Source organism: Dama dama, chromosome 21, assembly GCF_033118175.1.
Source record: "Dama dama isolate Ldn47 chromosome 21, ASM3311817v1, whole genome shotgun sequence".
Taxonomy (NCBI): domain Eukaryota; kingdom Metazoa; phylum Chordata; class Mammalia; order Artiodactyla; family Cervidae; genus Dama; species Dama dama.
In genome coordinates this window covers 71,726,303-71,747,019 of record NC_083701.1, presented here as the reverse complement: position 1 = coordinate 71,747,019, position 20,717 = coordinate 71,726,303, and positions in this window count along the sequence as shown.

The window sequence follows — 20,717 nt, the reverse complement described above, 5'->3', positions numbered from 1 at the left end:
TAACTAGATTTGCAATGGCATGCCTTCCCTCACTCTCTCAACCAATGATGAAAAAAGTACAATGCTTAAGAAACCTTCGAATAAACTAATGCTCTTGTTTTTCAAATAGTTTGACTGTTGCTGTTTGGTCGCTGAGTTATCTCTCTTGGTGACCCCATGGAGTGCAGCACACTAGGCTTCCCTGTCCTTCATATCTGCCAGAGTTTGCTCAAAATCATGTCCATTAAGTCTGTGATGCTACCATCTCATTTTCTCTCACCTCTTCCACTTTTTGCCTTCAGTCTTCCCCAGCATCAGGGTCTATTCCAATGACTTGGCTCTTTGCATCAGGTGGCCAAATTATCGGAACGTCACCTTCAGCATCATTCCTTCTGATGAATATTCACAGTTGATTTCCTTTAGCATTGACTGGTCTGATCTCCTCACAGTCCAGGGAACTTTCAGGAGTCTTCCCCAGCACCTCAATCCGAAAGCATCAATTCTCCGGTACTCAGCCTCCCTTATGCTCCAACTCTCACATCCGTACGTGACTCCTGGGATGGCATAGCTTTGACTAAACAGACCTTTGTCAGAAAAGTGATAACTTTGCTCTTTAATATGCTCTCTAGGTTTGTCAGAGGTTTCCTTCCAAGGAGCAAGAATCTCATTTCATGGCTTCAGTTACTGTCCACAGTGATTTTGGAGCCCAAGAAAATAAAATCTGTCAATGCTTCCACATTTTCTCTTTCTATTTTGCTGTAAAGTGAAGGAACTGGATGCCAGGATCTCACTTTTTTGAATGTTGAATTTTAAGCCAGCTCTTTTCACTCTCCTCTTTCTCCTTCCTCAAGAGACTCTTTTTAGTTCCTCTTCACTTTCTTCCGTTAGAGTGGTATTGTCTGCATATCCAAGGTTGTTGGTGTTTCTCCCATCACTCTTGATTATAGTTTTGATTCATCCAGCCTGGCATTTCACATGATCTACTCTGCATGTAAGTTAAATAAGCAGAGTGACAACATATAGCCTTGTCCTACTTCTTTCTCAATTTGGAACAAGTCTGCTATTCCATGTAAGGTTCTGACTATTGCTTCCTGACCTACATATATGTTTCTCAGGACACAGGTAAGGTGGTCTAGTATTCCCATAAGAATTTCCAGAGTTTATTGTGATCTACACAGTCAAAGGCTTTAGCTTAGTCAAAGAAGCAGAAGTAGATGTTTTTCTGGAATTCCTTGCTTTCTCTATGATATACAAATATTGGCAATTTGATCTCTGGTTCCTCTGCTTTTTCTAAACCCTGCTTGTACTTCTGGAAGTTCTCGGTTTATGTGCTACAGAAGCCTAGCTTAAAAGATTTTCAGCATAAATTTACTAGTTTGGGAAATGAGCACTATTGTCCAGGAGTTTGAAAGTCCTTTGGCATTGCCCTTCTTTGGGGTTGGACTGAAAGCTGACCTTTTGCAGTCTTGTGGCCGCTGCTGAGTTTTCCAAATTTTCTGACATATTTTGTGCAACACTGAGTTTTTGGGATCTGAATCCTGGCTATAAGTTTGGATGAATAACTTATGTATCTTTTAATTTTATTCTCTCAACTGCAAAATGGTAAAAACTAAGTATTAGTATTTAACTGGTTTAGTGATATAATCCAACGAAGAATCTAGCAAATTATCTTATTTTAAGCATTAACAATAAAAAAATAGATTTGTTTTGAAGCTATTATATTTTTATGAATGTAAAGTGTTTACAAATGTATCAACTGAAAACACACACACACACACACACACACACACAGAATAGAAAAGCTTTGAGTTAAGTTTATTTGGTGTCTTACTGAGGACTCCAGCCCAGAGATAGCCTCTCAGATAGCTCTGGGAAACTTCTCTAAAGAGGTAAGGGAGAGATCGGTTTACGTGTGATTTTGGTGAAGTGGATACATGCAATCATGGATACGTCTCAGCAGAAGGTTGCTGCTAATGACAAATAAAACATATCCTAGTTTTTAGCATTTTTCTAGGTATGAGAGGATTCAAGAATTTATGTTCATAAAATTTTCTGAAAATATCTGTCTGAAGGTTTTTTCTGCCAGTTCTCCTAGAGGACAGAATGCCTCATTTCTGTTCTTTGCCCTGGATTCCTTTCAGGTTATGTTGAAGGTTAGCAACTGCAGTGGCTACTGATTCAGTCCTCATAGAACCAGATGGTAAGTGACATTCTTTAGTTGGCAAGTGTTTTGACAGATTAACTTTGAACCTAAGATTTTAAATCTTCAGCCTTTAATTTTTTTTCTTCTTTTCATTTTCTCCAGGAATTTAAACTTAGCAACAAGGGAAGGTCTATTTTCTATATAAAGACAGAAATACAAGGTGAAGTCTATCAAATTTTTGTATATGAAATTTTATTGTGAAATGTGGTAGACAAACATTCTCCATAGTCTCAGAAAGCTGTAGAAATATAAGTTGAATTAAACTGGATAAAAAGTTTAACAGAGAGTGAAAGAAAATGTTTGAGATAAAGATATTTGCTATGTATTAAAATAAATCCTGAAATAATTTTCCTGAGATTTGAGTGACAGGAAAGGGCTTAATCCCACACATTCCATTTGACTATGTAATTAACAGGATGTTTTTCTGTTAGTGCATTCTAAATGAACTAAATGTATCACTGACATTATTTTCACGTTTCTTCAAAATATTTGCATTTGGATTTATGGTTGGCTAATATTTGTAATGATCGTTTTAGAGTATGAAACACAAAAATATTTACTTACTCACCCACCTAGTCCACATTAGTGGACTACCTAGTCCTAGAAAATTACAATATTCTTGAGAACAGAGAATGGTGGTTTGCCTTACTGCTCTCACTTGCTTCTAAGCATTATTATTATTACTATTTTATTTATTTATTTTTTGAATTTGGCTCTGCCAGGTCTTAATTGCAGCCGTGGAATCTTTAGTGGAAGCATGAGAACTCAGTTGTGGTATGTGGGGTCTAATAATAGTTTCCTGACCAGGGATGGAACCTGGACCCCCTGAACTGGACCACCAGGGAAGCCCTGCATTTTATTATTTTTACCATCAATTTTAGTAAGATAATGTATACATATAGTCTCATAAGACATATATGTGTGTATATATATATATACATGTGTATGTGATATATAGATATGTATATAAATATGTGTATAGATACATATATATGTGATATGTATAATGTACATATCATAAAATTCAAGCATTAATATTTTAACATTTAGTATATCTTCAATGATGTGCATTCTCATTCTGATAGTTATTCCCTAACTCCAGAATATTTTTATGCTCCCCCCAGAACCCCTTACCCCTTAGCATCACTTCCTGTTTAACTTTTTCCTCATCTTCTGGCAATCACAAATCTACTTTCTGTATCTATAGATTTGCCTATTCTGATTGTTTCACATCATTGGAATAATAGAATATGTATTTTGTGACTTGCTTCTTTCACTTAGCATCATGTTTTGAAGATTTGCACATATTTTAGCATATATACTTCACCTTTGAAAAACACAAATTTGAATTGCCCAGGTCCAAATAGCAACCTACTCCAGTATTCTTGCCTAGAAAATCCCATGGACAGAGGAGCCTGGCAGGCTACAGTCCATGGGATGGCAAGAGTCATACATGACTTAGTGACTAAGTCACTGCACTTACACGTGCTATTTTTAAATGAATATGCTGTCGGCCCTCCATATCCACAGGCGTCATATCCTTGGATTTGACCAATCTTGGGTCAAAGTTTTTGTCTGCAGTTGTTTGAGACTGAGAATTCAAAACCTGAGGATACAGAGGAATGACTGTACTGTGTTATTTTACATAACAGATTTGACCATCCAGGGATTTTGGTTTCTGTGGGGGATCCTGGAACTAACTACCCACAGGTACACAGGGTCAACTGTGTTAGTATTTCTTTTATTTGGTCAAATAATATTCTATTGCATGGACATACCATATTTGGTTTATCCAGTCCACTGTTAATGGATATTTGGGGTGTTTCAACTTTTTGGCTATTTTGAATAAAGTCAGTACACATATTAATATGCAAATATCTGTGTGGAGATTTATTTCGATTTATCTTGGGTATTTAACTAGACATGGAACTGCTGATTCAAGTAATTGTGAGGTGAGCAGAAGTAACGCAGCTTAGATTAGGAGTAGGCCTTCCTACTTGGTAAGATTATCAGGCCACCTGGATACAACCAATTAGCCAATTAGGACCAATTAGCTTTCACTTAATACTGACCGCTGGTTGCCAATTAGGAAATTAGGAACGGGGCGGAAACCCCCAGGAAAGTCCCGCGCGCGCGAAAGTATTGACCAATGAAATTGCTTTGCAAGCGTGTAACCAATGCGCTTCTCACCCTATAAATTTGTGTAACAGCTTGGGCTCGGGGGCTCTCTGACTCGCACCACTGCGTTGGTAGTGGGCGGAGAGTCCTGGCTCGAGTCAGTAATAAACTTCCCTTCCTGCGAGTTGCATTGTCTTGGAGGCCTTCTCTCTTCCCGCTCGGGGATTCGAACATTGGGCATAACAGTAATAATTATAACATTTACATTTTTAGAAACTGTAGACTGGTTTCCAAAGTGTGCAACCATTTTACAATCTCAACATCAATTTAGGAGTTTCCATTGCTGTACCTTCTCACCAACATTTACTGTTGTCTGTCTTGATTATAGCCATCCCAGTGTGTATAAAGTTGGGCCAGATTGCAGTTTTGATTTTCATTTACATGATGAAAAATATTGTTAATAATTTTTTATGTACTTATTGGCCATTTGTATAGCTTCTTTGGATGAATGTCTATTTTTATCCTTTGCCCATTTTAAAATTGTGTCATTTGTCTTTTTGTTGTTGAGTTGTAATATTTATTTATATATTTTGGATAAAGTCCCTTATATAATATTTGATTTGCAAATTATTTTCTCCACATTTGTAGATGTCCCTAAGCATTTGACAATAAAAACAGCAGATCAGCAATTAACTATTTCTTTGAATTGCTATTCAATACATTCCTGTTCAGTGACAAATTTGCAAGCTGGAATCCACTTCACAGCACCCATAGCAGGGATATTAATTTGTCTCCCAAGAGTCATTCTATGTTTCCTCTCTGAAATTCAGAAAACTCCAGCTTTCAATTGGCACACTGCCTCCTTTTCAAAAGGAAACATTTCCAGCTTCCTGTGAAATAACTAGCTGACTAAGTTATTATCTTTAAGATAACAATGAAAGTACTATGTGGACTTCTGAGGGGCTCTTAAGATGACTTGGTACACCTTTTTCCATGCTGTTGCCAGCAATGTAACTGAGAGAGCTGGAACTATCAGCTCTCTTTTGTTGTAGGAATCAAAGTTACACCCTAGAGTTTGCAGAGATGTGAACCAGGAGGAAGGCTGGTCCCTGATATGTCCCTGGAAATACCAAACTAGTCTGCACAGTTTACTTATATACTTCTTCTATCTGAGAAAGAAATGCCAGTCATATTTAAGCCACTGATTTGAGGGATCTTTATTACTTTTATAACTGAGTCAGAACATGTGTGTCCAATACTCTTTTATTTCCAACAAAATGAACTTTTGACTAGCTAAAAGGTTATGAAACAAAAGGGCAGGTTTCACTGACTTTACTCAGAGTAGAAGACTTTTTGTATACTTCTTGATGGGTAGCAGTATACTGTATTTAGTTTTGTATTGATTCTTTCATGCCTGAAGTGAAACCTAGTCTATTAAAGACAGGAAAGAGAGGGGAGGGAGTAGAATGAAAGACAGAATGAGAAAGATTTCACCAGGTGAATTAAGATAAAATGAAGCCCAACTTTTTTTATCTTAAAAGATCCCCCAAAATGGAAAAAAAAAAAAAAAATTCTGTGACAGTAAGTCTTAGTTCAACAAAGTGCAAAAATCAGTATCACATCTAAGTTTGAAAAATGGGGCCACATGAGGGGTTTGAGTCTTTTCCTCACTGTTAATGTAATCAAGATTTTCTTCTGCTATTGCACTTGTTTTAAACAAATGAAATTCACTTTTACATCCTTATCACACATTGTACTTTGGTTACTCTAACAATTAAGAATTTAATGTGTCAGTCATTAATAGCTTGAAACCCATTTGCAAAGCTCTAACTGCATATCCATTACAAATTAGAAATGGACAATTAAAATTAAAACCATCCTGAATATGTTAGATATGTGTAAATTGATAGGATGAATTTAAAGACATATTGTCTGCTTTTAATATTGATAGACTTTTTGGTAATGAATTGAAGAACAGTTTCTATATTTCTAAGTATTAACTAGCCTTATGCAAGTATGCATGGGGCTCCCATGTACATTTTCTTGCAACTTTCTGTGAATCTGTAATTATTTTCAAATAAACAGTTAAAGTTACTCAAGACAAAATAAGCCATGAATCATCTATAGGATAACAATATTCTCTGTTGTCTTAAAACCTAGAAGAATGCCCTGTGTGTGTGTGGGTGTGTGTGTGTATTTCACAGAAAGTTGCAAGGAAATGTACAAGGAGATCCCAAACATACTTCACAGTCTTCCCCAGTGTTAACATCTTGCATAAATATAATACAATATCAGAACCAGGAAATTAGCATTAGTACAATCCACAGAAATTTTTCATATTTTTCCAGTCCTAAATACACAGGTTGGAGTGACTGTGTCTATGCTGTTGTGTGTAGACCAGGATGTGTATGTTATATACACATGAAGGGGTGTTTGTGTCCCTTAAAACTTCATACGCTGAAACCTAATCTCCAGTATGGTGGTGTTTGAGTGAAAGCTTTGGGAGGTGATTAGGTCATGAAGGCTCTGTCTTCACGAATGGAATTGGTAGAAACCCCAGAGAGCTTCGCACCCTGCAAGCACGTGTGTGTGCTCAGCAGCTCAGTTGTGTCCGATGAACTGTCCCATGGACTGTAGCTGCCAGGCTCCTCTGTTCGTGGGATTTCCCAGGCAAGAATACTGGAGTGGTTTGCCATGTCTTTCTCCAGGGGAGCTTCCTGACCCAGGAGTTGAACCCACGTCTCCTGCATCTCCTGCATGGGCAGGTGAGTAGTTTACCACTGAACCACCTGGGAAGCTTTCACTGTGTGAGGACACAGCAAAAAGATAGTTGTTGATGAACCAGGAAGCAGGCTTTCACCAGACTGTAAATCTACAGGTGCCTTGATTTTGGACTTCCCAGAGTCAAAAACACTGACAAATAAATTGGTGTTGTTTAAGCCGCTCAGTCTACGGTATTTTTGTTATAGCAGCCCAAGCACAATCAAGTCATATATATTTCTTTGAAATTTGATCACATGTGTAGTTTAGAGTAACCACTACCACAAATAAGATGTAGAATGTGCCATTACCACAAGGCTCCCTTGCTCTACCCAGTTAAAACCAATCCCACTGACCCCCATCCTAAATGCTGGCAGCCACTAACCTGTTTTCCATTGCTGTAATTTTGTCCTTTCAAAGATGCTACATAGATAGAATCATATAGTAGGTAGCAGTTTGAAACTGGCTTTTTTCAAATCAGCATAATTCCCTTAAAGTTTATGCAAGTTGTTTTATATATCAGTACTTTATTCTTGTGGTAAGCCAGTAAATAACCTGTGATGTGAATGGACTTGGCCTTAAGAGTCCTATTATGATTGCAAGACAACCTCAAAAATAAATATCAGAAAACACTGAAAGAGATAAGATTTTTTTACTTACCAGTCTTGGAAAGTGCACGGAATACCTGGTACCATAAAATAAGGTTGTGGAAAGAAAATAAAAGTGTGGGCCTGGGGTTTTGCCCTTTTTTCTTTCTTTCAAGTGAAGCCATTTTCTTCAAGCTAGAAATACCTGCAGTTATATGTCATGTTTTCTTTTAATTGAAGTATAATTTATATATATTAGTTTCAGGTCTACAACAAAATGATTAGGTATTTATATAGGCTGTGACGTGATCGCTATAAGTTTAGTTTCTGCCTAACACCATACAAAGTTACAAATTATGCAATGCAGTTTATTATCTATAGTTATTATTACAAAACTGCAAGACATGTATTTTATGATTGGAAGGTTGTGCCTCTTGTTGCCCTTCACCTATTTTCCCCACTCTACAGTCATATTTCCTCTGGCAACCACCAATCTGCGTTCTGTCTAGAGTTTGGTTTGGTTTGGTTTGATTTTTTATTTGCTTCCACATATATGTGAAATGATGTATTTGTCATTCTCTGTTTGACCCATTTCACTTAGCGTAATATCCTTAAGGTCCATTTATGTTGGTGCAAATGGCAAGATTTAATTCCTTTGTATGGCTAAATAATATTCCATTGTGTGAATAGACCACATTTTCTTTATCCTTTCAGCCATCAGTTGGCACTTCAGTAGCTTCCGTATCTTGATTTTGTAAATATTTCTGCAGTGAGCATTGGTGTACATATGTCTATTTGAATTATTGTTTTCTTCTGATAAATATCCAGAAGTGGAATTACTAGATAATATGGATGCTTTATTTTTAATTTTTTGAGAAACCTCCATATTGTTTTCCATAGCAGCTGTATCAATTCACAGTTTGCAGGGTGCAAGGATTCCATTTCTCCACACCTTTTTGCACAGGTCATTGTATATTTTTTTGATAACAGCCATTTTAAAAGGTGTAAGGTTATATCTCACTGTGATTTTGAGTTTTCATTTCCCTGAGGATTAATGTTGAGCTTCTTTCTATGTGCCTGTTGGCCATCTATATATTTTCTTTGGGTAAATGCCTATTCAAATTCTCTGTCTTTTTTTTCTTTTTAATTTATATTTTTATTGAAGTATAATTGCTTTACAAAATTTTGTCTTTTTAAAAAATTGTATTGTTTTTTTGTTACTGAGTTTGAGTTTTTTACATATTTTGGATATTAACCTCTTATCAAATATCTGACTTGCAAATAACATTCTCCCATTTAATAGACTAACTTTATATTTTGTAGATAGTTTTCTTCTCTGTACAGAGCTTTTTAGTTTGATAGTCTCATTTGTTTATGTTTACTTTTGATGTGATTACTTTTAGAGTCAGATGTAAACAAATATTGCTAAGATCAGCATATAAAATCTTACCACCAATGTTTTCATCTGGAATTTTATGGTTTGTGGTCTTACTTTCAAGTATTTCACTCATTTTGAGTTAATTCTTCTGTAACTAACCATAAGGTTTCATTCTTTTGTGTGTGACTTTCTGATTTTCTCAACACCATTTATGGAAGAGACTACCCTTTTCCTGTTATATAGTCTTGACTCCTTTCTCATAAATTAATTAACCAAATATGTGTGTGTTTATTTCTGGGCTTTCTGTTATTCTGTTGATCTATCTGTCAGTTTCTATGCCAATATCATGCTTTTGATTACTATAGCTTTGCAGAATAGTGTAAGATCAGAAAGCATGGTATTTTCAGCTTAGCTCTTCTTTCTCAAGATTGCTTTGATTATTTGGAGTCTTTGATGACTCCATACAATTATGGGGTTAGTTTAATCTATTTATGTGAAAAAATGCCATTGGAAATTTAATAGGCATTGCATCTGTAGTCTGCTTTGGGTAACAAACAAACATTATAACAGACATGTTATAATAAACATTATAACAGTATTATTTTTCAGTACTTGAACAATAAATGTCTTATTTGTTTGTGTCTTCTTCAATTTTCTTCAGCAATTATTTTTAGTATACAGGTCTTTTACTTCCTTGGTTAAATCTGTTCCTGGGTATTTTATTATTTTTTGATGCAATTGTAAATGGAATTCTTTTAATTCCTTTTTTGATATTAATTCTTATTGAGTAAAAATGTAACAGATTTTTGCATCTTAATTTTGTACCCTGCAACTTTACTGAATTTGTTTGTTAGTTCTAACAGTTTGTGTGTGTGTGTGTGTGTGTGTGTGTGTGTGTGTGCGCGCGCTACTCTTTAGGGTTTTCTATGTATAGTATCATGTCATCTGCAAATCATGACAAATTTACTTCTTTCTTTCTAATTTGGATGACTTTCCCGTGCCTAATTGCTCTAGTGAGAACTTCCAACACTATGTCGAATAAAAATCGTGAGTTTGACATTCTTGTCTTGGTCCTGATCTCAAAAGAAAAACTCTCATCTTTTCATCTTTAAGTATGAGGTTAACTGTAGGCTTGTCGTACATGGCCTTTATTATGTCAAGGTGCATTCCGTCTGTATGCACTTTGTTGAAAGTTTTTTTTCTTTTATTCATAAATGGATACCAAATACTTTTTCTGAACATATTTAAATGATTATATGATTTTTTTCTACATTTTGTAAATGTGGTATATATCACATTGATTAATTTGTAGATATGGAACCATTTTTGAATCCCTGGAATAAAGACCACTTGTTCATAATGTATGATTATTTTAATATACTGTTAAAATTGTTTTGCTCACATTTTGTTGAGGACTTTTGCATTTATGTTTCTCAGGGCTGTCATTATTATTTTGTGTCCAGCTCTTTTGGCATCGCATGGACTGTAGCCTGTCAGGCTCCTCTGTCCATGGGATTTCCCAGGCAAAATACTGGAGCGGGTTGCTATTTCCTTCTCCATGGAATTTCCCAACCCAGGATTTGAACCTGTGTCTCCTGCATTCCAGACAGATTCTTTACCACTGAGCCACAGGGGAAGCCATTTTATAAAGAATATTGGCCTTTAATTCTTTTATTCTTTGTGTGTGTGTGTATGTGTGTGATATCTATGTCAGGTTTTGATATTAGGTCAATGATGGCCTTTAAAATGTGCTTGGGTGTGTTCCCTTCATTTTATATTTTTCAGAGACTTTGAGAATGATAGTATTAAATCTTATTTGAATGTTTAGTAGCACTCACAAGTAAAGCTTTCTGGACCTGTACTTTGATTCTCTGGGGACTTTTTTGATTACTGATTTAATCTCCTAGTAGCAATTGCTTTATGCAGAATTTCTATTTATCCATTGTACAGTCTTGGAGTATTGTATGTTTCTTAGCTTTATACATTTTTTCTAGATTGTCTAATTTGCTGGTGTATAATTGCACATAGTAGTCTCATGATTCTTTGTGCTTCTCTGTTATATTATTTATAACTATTCTTTTTTGTTTTTTATTTGTTTTTCTTAATGAGTATAACTAAGTTTTGTCCATTTTATTTGATTCTTTAAAGAGCTAACCTTAAGTTTTATTGATTATTTTCTTTTTTGCTTCCAGTTGTGTTGAGATGTAATTGACATATAGCACTAAATAAGTTGAAGGTATACAGAATAATGATTTGACTTATATATACCATGAAATGATTTCAGGAATAAATTTAGTGGCTAAGCCATCACCTCATATAGATACAAAATTAAAGAAATAGAAAACAATATTTTCCTTGTGATTAGAACTCTCAGGATTTACACCATTAACAAGTTTTATATATATAATACCTCAGTTTTAATTATATTTGTCACGTTGTACTCTACATCCATACTTATTTGTATTTTTCTACTGCCTTCCAATTACCCACCCCTTACCTGTGGTAACTGCAAATCTATTGTCTTTTTTTTAACGTGTTTGTTTTGTTTTTGAACTAATTGACCTACAATTCTATGTTAGTTCCTGTTTCACAAGAGAGTTATTTGACATTTCTGTATCTTTCAAAATGATCACCATGATAAATCTAGTTATTATATGTCACCGTACAAAGATATTTCATAGCTTTTGACTGTATTTCCCACAACGTACATGTCAAACTTCTGACTCTGATTTTGTCACTGAAAGTGGCAAAGTTGCTTAATCTCTGTCACTTAGTTCTTTGTCTCCCTATCTCCCTTCTCTATGGTAATTATCCCTTTGTTCTCTGTATCCATGACTCTGTTTCTATTTAGTTATTCTATTTAATTTATGTTATTTAGATTTCACATATAAGTAAAATCATACAGTATTTGTCTTTCTCTGTTGAGCTTATTTCACTTAACACCTTCTGGGTCCATCCATGTTGTTGTAAATGGCGAGATTTAATTCTTTTTAATGACTAATATTCCATTATATATATATATATATATATCACATCATATATATATATATATATATATATAAAACAGATATATCACATCTGATGTAAAAATATCACATATATATATATATATATATCCTTTCACCTGTTGATGAGCATCTAGGTTGTTTCCATATCTTGGCTATTGCAAATAATATTGCAATGAAAATAAAGGTGCATATATCCTTTCTTATTAGTGTTTTTGTTTTCTTTAGATAAATACCCAGGAGTGAATTACTGGATTATTTGGTAGTTCTGGGCTTCGCTGGTGCCTCAGTTAGTAAAGAATCTGCCTGCAATAAGGGAGACCTGGGTTTGAGCCTTGGGTTGGGAAGATCCTCTGGAGGAGGGCATAGCAACCCACTCCAGTATCTTGCCTGGAGAATCCCCAACGACAGAGAAACCTGCTGGGCTGCAATCCATGGGGTCGCAAAGAGTCGGACATGACTGAGTGATTAATCACATGTTAGTTCTATTGTTAATTTTTTTGAGAATTGCCCATATTGTTTTCCATAGTGGCTGTACCAATTTACTCCTACCAATAGTTCATGAGGCTTCCCTTTTCTCCACATCCTTGCTAATGATTGCTATTTGTTGTCTTTTTCCACTCTGACAAGTGTTATGCAGTATCTCATTGTGGTTTGTATTTGCATTTCCTTGATGATAAGTGATGTTGAACATATTTTCATGAGTCTACTCACCACCTATATGCCTTCTTTGGAAAAATGTCTATTCAGAGCCTCTGCCCATTTTTAAATCATATTTTTTAATGTTAAGTTGTATAAATTTTTGTATTTTTTTATATTAACTCCCTAAGTGATACATCCTTTGCAAATATTTTTTCTCATTCAGTAGATGATCTTTTTATTTAATTGATAGGTTGATAGTTTCTTTTCTCCACTGTGCAAAAGCTCTTGTCTGATGTATGATCTTATCTATTTTGTTTTTAGTTTTATTTCTTTTATTTCTATTCTTATCTTCATAATGATTTTCCACCTGCTAACTTAGTGTTTTATTTGTTCAGTTTCTTTGGGTATACAGTTAAATAGTTTATTTGAAACTCTCTTGTTTACTGAGATAGGCTTGTATCGATATGAACTTCCCCCTTAGAACTACTTTTCTTGTAGCCCATAGATTTTGATAAGTTGCATTCCCATTTTCATTTGCCTCAATGTATTTTTAATTTATTTTTAAAATTTCTTTGTTGACTCATTTGTTGTTTAGTAGCACATTGTTTAATCTCCAAATATTTGTGCTAATTTAGTTTCCTTTGGTGAATAATTTCTACCTTCGTACCATTGTGGTTGGAAAGATGCTTGATATTAGTTCAATCTTCTTAAAATTGGGACTTTTTGTGACTTAAGATGATTTATTCCAGAGGATGTTTCATACTCACCTTGAGAGGAATGTGCATGCTGCTGCTTTAAATAAAATATTTTGCATGTATATATATATATATATGGGGGGGGTGTTAAATCTATTAGTTTAACCTGTCATTTAAGGCTGATGTTTCCTTATTGATTTCTGTCTGGATAACCTACTCATTGATATAAGGAAGTATTAAAGTCTCTTACTATCTTTGTATCAACATCTTCCATTAGGTCTATTAATATTTGTTTTGTATATTTAGATGCTCCTATGTTGGTTGCATAAATATTTACAAATGTTATATATTCTTGTTGAATTGATCTCTTTATTATTATTCAGTGCACATCTTTGTCTTTACTACAGTATTTGTTTTAAAGTCTATATTTTTCTGATATAAGTATTGCTACCCCAGTATTTGTTTGGTTTCTATTTGGAGGAAACCTCTATTTCAAACCCTCTGTTTTTAATTTGCGTTTGTGCTTACATCTGAAGTGACTCTGTATAGATAGGTGTTGTTTTTGGTTTTTAACCACTCAGTCACTCTGTGTCTTTTGATTAGAGATTTTAATCCATTTACATTCAAAATAATTCTGGAAACTTTGTGTAGTTACTGCCACTTTGTTCTTTGTTTTCTGGCTGCTTTGTAGTTTCTGTTTCTCTTTTCTTCCTTGTCCTCTTCGCTTGTGGTTTGATAAATTTATTGTTGTATTTAGATTCTATTCTTCTTATTTTTGTGCATCTATTCTAGGTTATTGCTTTGTGGTTACTATAAGACTCACATGTCTTAGCTTACATATATATATACACACTCACAAGCAGTTCAGCTGGTAGTTCAGCTGGTAAAGAATCCCCCTGCAATGCGGGAGACCCCGGTTCAATTTCAGTGTCAGGAAGATCCCCTGGAGAAGGGAAAGGCTACCCACTCCAGTATTCTTGGGCTCCCCTGGAGGCTCAGACAGTAAAGAGTCCACCTGCAATGTGGAAGACCTGGGTTCGATCCCTGGGTTGGGAAGGTCCCCTGGAGGAGGGCACGGCAACCCAGTCTAGTATCCTTGCCTGGAGAATCCCCATGGACAGAGGAGCCTGGCGGGATACAGACTATGGGGTCACACCGGGTCAGATACAACTGAACAACTAAGCAGCATTTACATATATATATATATATATACACACACACACACACACACACACACACACACACACACACACACACACATATATGTATATATGCTGCATAGATTTGTATATATATACATATATGTATATATATAAACACATATGCTCTATTTTGTCATCAAGTTACATTTAAACACTTTCTGAACCTTTGTGTTTTTACTCCTTCCTCCTACATCTCATGCTTTTGATTTCACATATCACATCACTGTGTGTTTTTGTATCCCTTGACTAATTATTTTGGTTACAGCTTTCTGGGGATCACCAGGCAGGGCAGGCTTGGTGGGGTCCAGCTGGGGGGGGCAGGGCAAGCAGGTCTAGCAAAATAAAGGGAGACTGTGAAATTAGCATTCACAGGTGCTGGGGCTAGCAACGCAGAGAGTGAATGCAAAAATGGCACCCACCAGTGTTTCCAGCCCCTGCGAGAGTTTCACCAGACCCCCGGACCTCTGGCAGATGCTTTAAGATTAGCGAGTGAATCTCCTTCACAGAAGGCCTAGGCACTGTTCAAAGTGTTGTTTTTGTGCTGGGTCCCAGGGTGAATGAGGTTACAGTTATGCATGGACCCTTTATAATCAGTATCTCCATTTTCTACAGCCCTTTGAACATCCCCAGCATATGTCCCATCGCTTTCAAAGCCAGTTTAGGAGCTTGTCTCTTTGGTCTGTGTCTCCAATGCGGAGGCATCTGGTGTGGGGTTTCAACCCTTTACTCCTGAGGGAGATGTTCCGTTTGACAACCCCCATCCCAATTTCGGGTCCCTGCACCAGGAGTGGGGTTTGGGGAGAGACTAGGTCTCTACCTCTCGCCTCATTTTAACGTGCCCTCTTTATCCTTTTTGTGATGGGACAGTTCCGCTCGCTCTCAGAGCTTTTTAAAATAGAGTTGCTCCTTCTGTTGCTGCAGATCTGCTGTGTCCATAGGAGGAAATGAGTTCAGGATCTTTCCACAACTCCATCTTGAAACACCTCTCCTGGGTTTTTTTTTTTTTTTATTTATTATTGGGATTGAAACTGGGCACCTAGTATCTCATGAGTTCACTTTTTGCTTGTGAATTTAAAGCATAAGATCGTTTAAAGTGTGGGGTAAGAAAAGCAAACAACCTAAATGACCAGCTATCTAAAAGAAACGAGCCTGGGCTGGGGTGCGGGGGAGAGACAGCTTGGCTCTTTATCTAGTCATGGGGCTGGAAATGTGTGTTTTCAAGATAGTTTTCTTTGAAATAGATGCCTCTTTGAAGTGGATGCCTCAAACAATCAAAGCTGAAGTCAAACACTTGCTTTACAAAAAGAAAAACAACTTTTCAGGGCTTATGCTAGTTTTTTTTTTTTTTTTTTTCTTTTTTAATTGCTAAGTAGAATTTCATGGTTTAGGTGAATTTCACTTCATATAATCACTCACCCATAGGAGGATATTTGGATTGTTTCCAGTTTTTGGCTATTACATACAGGAACATTTGTGTACAAGTTCTGCATAAGCATGTTTCATTTTTCTGGGATAAATGTCCAAGAGTGCAGTTACTGGGTCTTATATTAAGGCCTTTTTTTGTTTGTTTGTTTTAAAAGAAACTCATGAGCTATTTGCCAGAGGGACTGTAGCATTTTTCATCCTCAACAGCAGTATGTAAGTGATCAACTTTCTCTTCTTAATCAGCTTTTGAAGTTATCGTAAGCTTTTAGTTTAGTCACTCTAGTAAGTATGCACTGATGCTTCATTTTGGTCTTCACTTACATTTCTCTGATTAGTAATGACATGCAACACCTTTTCTTACCAGATTTATTGATATATTATTGACATATATGCAGTTTTACACTGTACAACATGATAACCTGATATAAGCACATATTGTGAAATGATTATCACAGTATGGTTAGTTAACACTTCCATCCCTTCACATAGCTAATATTTTTTGGTGTGTGTGATAATAACATTTAAGGTCCACTCTCTTAATAGCTTTCAGTTACGTAACATTGTGAATTACATGTTAGTCACCATGCTGCATATTGGATCTCCAGAATCTATTCATCTTATGACTAGAAGATTTTACTCTTTGATAGGCATCTCATTTTCCCTACACCCCAATCTCTGTCAATAACCACCTTACTCTCTGTTTCTATCCGTTATGTATAGAGAATGCAGATAAGCCTGTGTACAAGGTTCTGTGTCATATGCCATCAGGAAATAAAACAACAATGAGATACTACTATTAGAATGGCCAAAATCTAGAACGCTGACCATACTAAATGATGGCAGAGCTAGGAACAACAGGAACTCTCATTCATTCATAATGAGAGTGCAAAATGGTACAGATGCTTTTTTGGGAGCATGGAAGATACTTTGGTGATTTCTTATAAAACTAAGTATATTCTTGCCATACAATCCAATAACCATAATCTTTGGTATTTACTCAAAGGAGTTGAAAAGTTTTTCACACAAAAGTCTCCACAAGATGTTTACAGCAGTTTTGTTCCTAATGGTCAAAAACTTGGAAGTAACCAAGATGTCTTTCAATAGGTGAATGGAAATGGTATACCTGTTGGAGGAAGGGGGACCGCTTCCAGGACCCCAGAGTGAGCTCTAATACTCAGAAATGAATTGTCAGAGGAGACACACCTGCTGACAAATCAAGAGACTTTACTGGGAAGGGGCCCTCCAGCGGAGAGCAGGAGGATGAGGGGATGCAGGAGAACTCCTCTGCCTTGTGGCTGGCAGTCTCGGGTTTTATGGTGATGGATTAGCTTCCAGATTTTCTCTGGCCAATCACGGACTCAGGGTCCTTCCTGGTGGCGCAGGAATTGATCAGCCAAGATGATGCCAGCGAGAAAGATTCTTAGATGTGGTAGGACACCTGGTGTCTCCTTTTGACCTTTTCCAAATTCTTCCAGTTGGTGGTGGCTTGTAATTTCTGTGTTCCTTCCCAGGACCTTCTGCTGTAAAATAACTCACGTGAATGATTACGATGGTACCTGGCCAGGGTGGGTGATTTCAGTTGGTATATTTCCCTTAACAACTTATTCTTCCCTGAGAGACTTCATACTCAAGATACACCTTGGGAATTTGGGTGGGGGTATCTTTCTTCTTAACTTCTTCCATCTGGGCATGGGTATTGTCCTACCTAACAGAGCAGAAGTCTCTCTCTACCTGATCTAAGTCAAGGTGCTCTGTGCCGGAAACCAGCATTCACCCCCCTAGTAACAGCAGTTTAGCCTGAAACTGTTGGACACATCAGAGGTGAAGCAGACAGGGAACAAACAGGAGGCCTAACAGGGTGGTCATCACCGGCACCCAGAACAGGAAGGCAAAATTGGGGTAAGGACTTTGGGGTGTATGACTTTCTTCTGATTAATTGGCAGTATGGTAGTAGGGTGTTGCTCCAGAAATCTTGCGCTCAGCCTGAAGTTACCCTCCTCCACGTGGACGAGAGCCCCAGTTCTGCAGAAGAACTCAAAGATATTGTCCATATTCCTTGAGTAAGAATGAGGCCTTGCCTCAATGCTCTACCACCTCTTGATTGTACCCATTTCTGCATCCCCTCCCTTCCCTGATCAAGAATTGTTTGAATCTACCCTTTGGAACTCAGGGAAGTTCAAGGAGGCTCAATGAAACCTATATTCTACAAACAAGAAATTGGGGACACACACAAAAAATCCTTTCTTAACAGTACGAGAATGTATTTGGTATAAGTCTTCTGCAGTTTGTGGATTGCCTGCTCGGTGGCTCTATGGTGGGGTTAACGGCGATCTCCCAATAGGACTTACGCCCCACGCTGTGTGACCAGGTCTGCTGCACCCAGAGCCCCTGCCCCTGTGGCAGGCCACCGCTGACCCGTTCCTCCGCGGGAGACGCTCAAACACTCAAAGGCAGGTCTGGCTCAGTCTCTGTGGGGTCTCTGGGTCCTGGTGCACACAAAATTTTGTTTGAGCCCTCCAAGTGTTTCCAGCAGGTATGCGGTTTGATTTTAAACATGATTTTGCCCCTCCTACTGTCTTGCTGGGGCTTCTCCTTTGCCCTTGGGTGTGAGGTATCTTTTTTTGGTGGGATCCAACGTTGTTTTGTCGATGGTTGTTCAGCAATGAATTGTAATTTTGGAGTTCTCATAGGAGAAGATGAGCGCACATCCTACTCTGCCATCTTCCCTGCTCTGACAGATGATGACAACATGTCCCTTTCAAAGGAGGGGTGAGAGTCATTCCATGAGGTTACCACAAGGGATGCAGGGTCCCATGTCCAATTCAGATTTCAAAGCAGCCCACTCCAGAACATCCATGTACCCTGCAGGACTTCTGGTGGGTTGTTTTATTCTCTCTCTCTCAATGAGGATCCCCACTCCCCTACCTGCTGGGTATTCTGCCACCTACACCAATTGTATAGCTGATCCTGTTCATGACACCAGTTGTCTTGCTGTTCACACTGTTTGCTGAAACCAGGGTAGGCAAAGTGCAAGCTAATAGGCTGGAAGAAGACTTGAGGTGCTGTGGGAACTGCAGACACATTTATTCTCTCCTGGCTGGCACAGGACAGTCTCTCCTGGCTGATGCAGCAGCCAGAACGGCAGCCGTAACATGACTATAACACAGCCGTAATGTAGCCATAATGTAACCTCATATCACAGAACTACGATGTCGCTCCAGTGTGGCCCCAGTGCAACCGCAGCCAGGGCTTTCATGGCGAAGCTCACATACAGAGTAGTCAGTAACCAAGTGAGTACTTCAGGATGCGCATGTGCAGTGCAATAGGTGATCTCAGTCATTGCACAACCATGCAGTCATTGTTTACAGAACATGGGGTGAGAGGGTGTGAGAGCGTGGGGTGAGAGAGCCTGACTGGCACCATGCTGTTAATTTCCCCACAACAAGTCATGTAGCAATACTTACAAAGAATTAGCTGGTCTCTAATGGTTTCCTGTAAAAAAAAAAAAAAAGAAGTGGTAGGTAGCAGAATTAGGTGTATTAGAAATGTTAAACAGCAGCATTAGCAACCTAATTGAACCCTCAGTAACTACTCTAATCAAACCTATACACATATATTCTTCCATTATATGCTGAAATGCAGCTGAGTATATGCAAATATTAACATGGATCTGTTGGTATTTATTCTTGAATAGGAGCTCAGGTATTTTGGTCACACGGAGTACTGGGTCAGTTTTTCAGATCGATTGCTACCCAGCAGCAAACTGAAAGTAGTTACTTAACATGAGACAAGCATTTGCCAAAAGGACAATTTTTTTTTTTTTTTTTTTAAGTAAGGGTAGGATTCTTTTTCAGGCTTTTAAGCAGTCTCCATGGAGTATCTTGATTTTCACAGACTCAACAAGTATCACTGAATCATCTGGGTCATAAAAACAGAGAGCTAGACTTCCCCACAAAGAAGACTGAATCAGGTAGAAAATCTTCTTAGGCTCTGGGTGACACTCAAAGATGATAGGTTTATGAGTTCCTTGATAAATAGGTATTCTCCAATAACCACCGAGTATACATCAAGGCCTGGGAAGTGTGGCTTGTGTTTTAATGGAAGAGGATATGAGCAACAAGTAGGGCTTCCCTCATAACTCAAGTTGGTAAAGAATCTGCCTGCCAGGGAAGATACCCAGGTTCGATTCCTGGGTTGGAAAGATCCCCTGGAGAAGGAAATGGCAACCCACTCCAGTATTCTTGCCTGGAGAATCCCGTGGGCAGAGGAGCCTGGCGGGCTACGGTCCATGGGGTCACAAGAGTCAGACACAACTTAGCAACTAAACCATCATGAGCAACAAAAACTTGTCTTTGTACTTGAAAAGAATATCACAAAGTGATACAAACTATTAGAATCCCTGAATACTTCAGTGAGGTAGCACTCTTGGTTTTGCGAGGCTTATGTCCAACCATCTGGTGTGGATGCTTTGAACGATGTAGGATATCTACTGTTTCCTGCTGTATAAGACCTAGCTGCATGTTGTCATCAGTGCTGTGTGGAGTGGCATCAGTACTGTGTGGAATGGCAGCATGACCATTTTAAGGCAGAACTGAAGAGTTAAATGATCCTGATTCAAGGTGGTTAGGTGAAAAATATAAGTCAACTTTTATTTTATTCATAAAAAACAAACAAATAAATTAACAAACAGCATAGTTGCAGAATCTTAGTCATATACCAGGTA